Source organism: Manis pentadactyla, chromosome 3, assembly GCF_030020395.1.
Source record: "Manis pentadactyla isolate mManPen7 chromosome 3, mManPen7.hap1, whole genome shotgun sequence".
In the NCBI taxonomy this organism is placed as follows: domain Eukaryota; kingdom Metazoa; phylum Chordata; class Mammalia; order Pholidota; family Manidae; genus Manis; species Manis pentadactyla.
The window spans coordinates 25,895,554-25,903,418 of record NC_080021.1 but is presented as its reverse complement, the minus strand read 5'-3'; the positions used below and the strand labels follow the sequence as shown (position 1 = coordinate 25,903,418).

The window sequence follows — 7,865 nt, the reverse complement described above, 5'->3', positions numbered from 1 at the left end:
AGTTATACTCAAAACTGTTAAACTAATAAACTGTAGTTACTGCTCACAAAAAGATAACTGGTGTATTAATATGAATCATTTATACATATCAGATATTTAAGAAAATATTTTATAACGGGAAATCGCTATAAAAATATTAAATATTATTACTATTATCTTACAGTTTTCTGTGGCCACTTAAGAATTGTCCAAATAATATTAGAGCACAGAGTGTTTGCTTCGGCAGCACATATACTAAAATTGGAACGATACAGAGAAGATTAGCATGGCCCCTGCGCAAGGATGACACGCAAATTCGTGAAGCGTTCCATATTTTAAAAAAAAAAAAAATTAGAGCACAGAATCATTCTGCTTATAAATTCTTCCACCCTGTTTTCCCTAGTAGTTGTTCCTGCCTATTGATAAAAACAGTTCTAAGGCAACTCACCAATATCAATTGGCCAAAAGCCTACTCACCAAAAATCAAAGCATTGAATGAACAATTTGCTAAATTTCCTGTATCTTTATAGTAATTATTAACTTCTGATAAAGACTTTGCTTCCAAAAAGGTAGAGTAGGCATATTTTTCCCTAATCCTCCCACGACTAGAGATAACAATGATAGAACATTACCTATAAAAATAACTTAAGAAAACAGTAAAAGATAAAGAGAAGAAGGCACAGTGGTTAGACACTTTGGAATTACATAGTGGTGAGCTCCTAAGGCTTTCTTTTTGCCTCATATATTCCAGATTTGGAAGATGACAACCCAGAAACACCCACAAGTACAGACAAAAGAAAAAAAAAGTAAGTCCCACAAAGCAAGCCTTTGGTCTCTCTAGCCAAAGGACCAGGAAGGGATAGCTTAGAAAAAACAAAATTTTTGAATAATAATCTCTCTAGTTTTGCCAAACACCACAGAAAAAACCATGGTCACATCCCCACCCAAGCCAGCAAAGGGCTACTAGACAGTCAAGACTTCCACCCCAGCAGAGAAAGAGGCACCCCACCCTTTCCCACTGGCATAGTGTCAGGAAAGACTTTCACCACCATGGAGTGGCATGAAGTCACCCTCCCCCACTCCTCAGTGGTGTTGGTGGAAACTGTGTAGTAAGCAATAATGAAGCACTCTTCTCTCTGCCAGCCAGGGAGTTATCATGGAGCTCTGGTGTGGAGCTGGAACTACCATTCCCTTTCAATCAGACACTTTGGAATTACATAGTGGTGAGCTCCCACCCAGGACACACCACCTCCCCACTCATGGGTCAGTGGGGGCCAAGGGGAACCTGGACTTCCATCCTCACATAGCAGGAAAGAGGTAGCACCTCTTCCCCTTCCCCTGCTAGAGCAGCGTCAAATAAGCCAGTTAAGACAAAGGTTTAAGTAAGATTCAGATTCTCATAGCATAATAACTAAACTGTCCAGGTTTCAACCAAAGACCACATATCATATCAATAACCAGGAAATTTCAATTGGAAGGAAAAAAAGATAATGAATAGATGCCAACACAGAGATGACAGAGATGTTAGGACTATCTTGAAAAAGTTTATAAAACATCCATCCTAATAGTGCTTGAATGAACAGACATAAATACCTTTGAAACAAATGTAAAATAAAAAGTCTCAACAAAAACAGATTCAAGATGGCGGCATGAGAGGTGAAACAGAGAACTCCTCCCCAAACCACACATGTTATGAAAATATAGTTAATACAACAAATACTAAAAGAGAAACAGGAAAGAAGGATGCACCAGACTGCATACACCTGGAGAACAGAGCAGACCTCACGAAACAGGGTAACGTACCAAAGCCTTGATGCGGCAGGACCCAAGCCCTTTGCCCACCCCAGCTCACCAGGGAGAGGAAGAGAAATGGAGTGGGGAGGTGGTGGAAGCCTAAGACTGCTGAACACCCAGCCCTGGATATCTGCTATGAGAGCACAGATTTACATTGCATAGTGCTCTGGAGACTACTGGGGTTGAAAGCTAAGACAGGTGGAATACTTGGAGAAACTGAGATTCCAGCCATTTGTGGAGGACAGAGATCCACATCCAGCTGCTCTGGGACAAAGGAAAGCCGGGAAGTCTGAGAGGCTTCCTAGCAGCGAGAGGGCTGCTGAAGGGGCGGGCTTTGCACAAAGTTTGCTGAGCAGGAGAAGGGATAGGTGCACAAGGTTGTCTGGGTGCACTCTGCCCAGCAGGTTGGAAACTATCACGATCTTTATGCACTCCATCCCCCTAGCTGGCTATTCAGCTCTGAGGCCCCCCATTGTGATATGCAGCCTGCTGCACCTTACTCTTGGCTTGCTGGCACCAGCTTGCAAACTGGCAGCCCCTGCCCTGGCATCAGGCCAGCCAGAGAGAGGCCCTGTCTATGGCAGCTATAAACACAAAGCACAAAAACTTACACCTGTGTGCTTGCCGCACTGGTTCTGACAGTGGAGACAGGCGCTGCAGCCGGGAAGCAGGAAACAGTTCTTTCCTCCCCCCAGGCACCAACACCACTAACCTGCAAACCCTGACATCACACCAGGGACTGAGCAGCTCCAGAGATTACAGCTTCTGGGCACTAGAAGGTGCAACATACAAATATGAAATGTCAAAGGAACCTGGTTCAAACCCAAATCTCACAAACACAAGAAAAAGGCCCAAGCAAAACTGAATTCATGAATCTTCCTGAAAGAGAGTTCAAAATAAAAATCATAAACATGCTCATAGAGGTATATAAAAATATTCAAGAACTCAGGGATGAATTTAGGATGGAGATTCAATCATTAAGAAATTCCATATCTGAATTGAAACATACAATGGAGAGATTTAAAAGCAGATTAGTTGTAGTAGAAGACACGGTAAATGAAATAGAAATTAGAGAAGAGGAATATAAATAAGCTGAGGCACAGATAGAAAAAAGGATCTCTAAGAATGAAAGAATATTGAGAGAACTGTGTGACCAATCCAAATGGAACAATATTCACATTAAAAGGGTACCAGAAGAAGAAGAGAGAAAAAAAGGGATAGAAAGTGTCTTTGTGGAGGTAGTTGCAGAAACTTCCCCAATCTGGGGAAGGAGATAGTCTCTCAGGCCATGGAGGTGCACAGATCTTCCAACACAACAGACCCAAGGAAGACAACAACAAGACATATAATAATTAAAATGGCAAACATCAAGGATAAGGACAGACTTTTAAAAGCAGCTAGAGAGAGAAAAAAGATCACATACAAAGGAAAACCCATCAGGATATCATCGCACTTTTCAACAAAAACCTTACAGGCCAGAAGGGAGTGGCATGATATATTTAATGCAATAAAGCAGAAGGGACTCAAACCAAGAATACTTTATCCGGCAAGATTATCATTTAAACTTGAAGGAGGGATTAAACAATTTTCAGAAAAGCATAGGATGAAAGAATTTAGCTCCACACAAACCACCTATACAGCACATTTTGGAGGGACTGCTATGGATGGAAGTATTCCTAAGGCTAAACAGCTATCACAAGGGGAAATAAAACCACAGTGAAGTAAAACAATTAATTACTTAGCAAATGCAAAATTAAATCAAATAACCCCAAAGTCAGTCAAGGGATAGACAAAGAGTACAGAATATGACACCTAATATATAAAGAATGGAGAAGGGGACAAAAAGAGGAAAAATAAAAGAACATTTAGGTTGTGTTTGTAATAGCATACTAAGTGAGTTAAATTAGACTGTTAGATAGTAAGGGAATTACCCTTGAACCTTTAGTAACTACAAATCTAAAGCCTGCAATGACAATAAATACATACCTGTTGATAATCACCCTAATTGTAAATGGTCTGAATGCACCAATCAAAAGACATAGAGTCACTGAATGGATAAAAAAACAAGACCCATCTATAGGCTGCCTACAAGAGACTAACTTCAAATCGAAAGTCATACATATACTAAAAGTAAAGGGATGTAAAAAGATATTTCATGCAACTAATAGGTAGAAAAAAGCAGGAGCTGCAGTACTTATACATCTTATAAATATCTATGCACCCAACACAGGATCACCCACATATGTGACACAAATACTAACAGAATTAAAGGAGGAATTAGAATGCAATGCATTCGTTTTAGGAGACTTCAACACAACACTCACGCCAAAGGACAGATCAACCACAAGGAAAATAAGGAGACAGAGGCACTGAACAACACACTAGAACAGATGGACCTAACAGACATCTACAGAACACTCCATCCAAAAGCAACAGGATACACATTCTTCTCAAGTGCACATGGATAATTTTTAAGAATTTATCATATACTAGGCCACAAAAAAGAGCCTCAGTAAATTCAAAAAGATTGAAATTGTACCAACCAACTTCTCAGACCACAAACAGATGAACCTAGAAATAAATTACACAAAGAAAACAAAAAAGCACACAAACATATGGAGGCTTAATAACATGCTCCTATATAATCAATGGATCAATGACCAAATAAAAATAGAGATCAAGCAATATTTAGAGACAAATAATAACAATGATTCAACACCGCAAAAATCTGTGGGATGCAGCAAAGGCTGTGCTAAGGGAGAAATATATTGCAATACAGGCCTACCTCAGGAAAGAAGAACAATCCCAAATGAACAGTCTAAACTCACAATTAATGAGACTAGAAAAAGAAGAAGAAATGAGGCTCAAAGAGGGACCTAATAAAAATTAGAGCAGAAATAAATAAAATCAAGAAAAATAAAACAATAGGAAAAATCAATGAAAGCAGGAACTGGTCCTTTGAGAAAATTAACTAAATAGATAAACCCTTAGCCAGACTTATCAAGAAAAAAAGAGAGTCTACACATATAAACAGAATCAGATATGAGAAAGGAAAAATCACTCCAGGCACCACAGAAACACAAATAATTATTAGAAAATATTATAAAAAATTATATGCTAACAAACAGGATAACCGAGAAAAAATGGACAATTTTCTAGAAAAATACAACCTTCCAAGGCTGACCCAGGAAGAAACAGAAAATTTGAACAGACTAATTACCAGCAACAAAATTGAATTGGTAATCAAAAAACTACCTAAGAACAAAACTCCTGGACTAGAAGGCTTCACTGCTGAATTTTATCAAACATTTAGTGAAAACCTAATACTCATCCTCCTTAAAGTTTTCCAAAAAAGGACAAGAGGAGGGAATACTCCCAAACTCATTCTATGAGGCCAGCATTACTCCAATACAAAAACCAAGTAAAGACACCACAAAAAAAGAAAATTACAGACCAATATCCCTGATGAACACAGATGCAAAAATACTCAACAAAATATTAGCAAACCAAATTCAAAAATATATAAAAAAGATTATCCACTATGATCAAGTAGGATTTATTTCACGGATACAAGGATGGTACAACATTCTAAAATCCATCATCATCATCTACTGCATCAATAAAAAGAAGGACAAAAACCACATGATCATCTCCATAGATGCTGAAAAAGCATTTGACAAAATTCAACATCCATTCATGATAAAAACTCAACAAAATGGGTATAGAGGGCAAGTACCTCAACATAATAAAGGCCATATATGACAAACACACAGCCAACATTTACTTAACAGCGAGAAGCTGAAAGCTTTTCCTTTAAGATTGGGAATAAGACAGGGATGCCCACTCTCTCCACTTTTATTCAGCATAGTTCTGGAGGTCCTAGCTATGGCAATCAGACAATACAAATAAATAAAAGGCATCTAGATTGATAAGGAAGAAGTTAAACTGTCCCTGTTTGCAGATGACATGGTATTACACATAAAAAACTCTAAAGAATCCACTCCAAAACTACTAGATCTAATATCTGAATTGAGGAAAGTTCCAGGATACAAAATTAATACATAGAAATCTGTTGCATTTCTATATACACTAATGATGAACTAGCAGAAAGAGAAATCAGGAAAACAATTTCATTCAAAATTGCATCAAAAAGAATAAAATGCCTAGGAATAAATCTAACCAAGGAAGTGAAAGACCTATACTCTGAAAACTACAAGACACTCATGAGAGAAATTAAAGAATATACCAATAAATGGAAACACATCCCATGCTCATGGATAGGAAGAATTAATATTGTCAAAATGGCCTTCCTGCCTAAAGCAATACACAGATTCAATGCAGTCTCTATCAAAATACTGACAGCATTCTTCAACGAACTAGAGCAAATAGTTTTAAAATTGACCCTGAATAGCCAAAGCAATCCTGAGAAGGAAGAAAAAAGCAGGGCAAATTATGCTCCCCGAATTCAAGCTCCTCTACAAATCCACAGTAATCAAGACAATTTGGTACTGGCACAAGAACAGACCCATAGACCAATGGAACAGACTAGAGAACCCAGATATAAACCCAAGCATATATGGTCATTAATATAAAATAAAGGAGCCATGGATATACAATGGGGAAATGACAGCCTCTTCAACAACTGGTATTGGCAAAACTGGACAGCTACATGCAAGAGAATGAAACTGGATTATTGTCTAATCCCATACACAAAAGTACTCAAAATGGATCAAAGACCTGAATGTAAGTCATGAAACCATAAAATTCTTAGAAGAATACATAGGCAAAAATCTCTTAAATATAAACATGAGCAACTTTTTCCTGAACGCATCTCCTTGAGCAAGAGAAACAAAATCAAACATAAACAAATGGGACTACATCATGCTAAAAAGCTTCTTTACAGCAGACACCGTCTGCAGAACAAAAGGCATCCTACAGTATGGGAGAATATATTTGTAAATGACGTGTCCGACAAGGGGTTAACATCCAAAATATATAAAGAACTCACACGTCTCGACACCCAAAAAGCAAATACCCTGATTAAAAAATGGGTGGAGGATATGAACAGAGACTTCTCCAAATAAGAAATTTAGATGGTCAACAGGCACATGAAAAGATGCTCCACATCATTAATTATAAGAGAAATGCAAATTGAAACCACAATGAGATATAACCTCACACAAGTTAGCATGACCAACACAGAAAAGACTACAACAACAAATGCTGGTGAGGATGTGGAGAAAGGGGAACCCTCCTACACTGCTGGTGGGAAAGTAAAATAGTTCAACCATTGTGGAAAGCAGTGTGGAGGTTCCTCAAAAATCTCAAAATAGAAATACCATTTGACCCAGGAATTCCACTCCTAGGAATTTACCCTAAGAATGCAGGATCCCAGTTTCAAAAAGACATATATACCCCTATGTTTATTGCAGCACTATTTACAATAGCCAAGAAATGGAAACAACCTAAGTGTCCATCAGCAGATGAATGGATAAAGAAGATGTGGTACATATACACAATGGAATATTATTCAGCCATAAAAAGAAAATAAATCCTACCATTTGCAACAACATGGATTGAGCTAGAGGGTTGTATACTCAGTGAAATAAGCCAGGCAGAGAAAGACAAGTACCAAATGATTTCACTCATCTGTGGAGCATAAGAACGAAGCAAAAACTGAAGGAACAAAACAGCAGCGGAATCACAGAACCCAAGAATGGACTAAAAATTGCCAAAGGTTAAGGGACTGGGGAAGGTGAGTGGGAAGGGAGGGAGAGGGGAATAAGGGGCATTACGATTAGCCCACATAACTTAGGGTGAGTCACAGGGAAGGCAGTTTAGCACAGAGAAGACAAGTAGTGACTCTATAGCATCTTACTATGCCAATGGACAGTGACTTTAATGAGGTATGTGGTGTAGACTTGATCATTGGGGGAATCTAGTAACCACAATGTTGCTTATCTGATTGTATATTAATGATACAAAAAAAAAAGTCTCAACAAAAAAGATAGTTGATTAGCAAGAATCAAATGAAACAAACAAAAAAAAAGAAGTAAAAAGAACCAAAATCAAACACTGAATAGATGAACTCA

The 7,865-nt window shown here is 38.1% G+C and overlaps 1 non-coding gene across 1 annotated transcript; it reads left to right on the top strand.

The window, feature by feature from the left end:
• Positions 1-210: 210 nt before the first annotated feature.
• On the top strand, positions 211-317 carry LOC118907652 (U6 spliceosomal RNA). The gene has a single exon (XR_005022904.1). It is a non-coding gene; the product is annotated as a U6 spliceosomal RNA (small nuclear RNA).
• Positions 318-7,865: the final 7,548 nt, after the last annotated feature.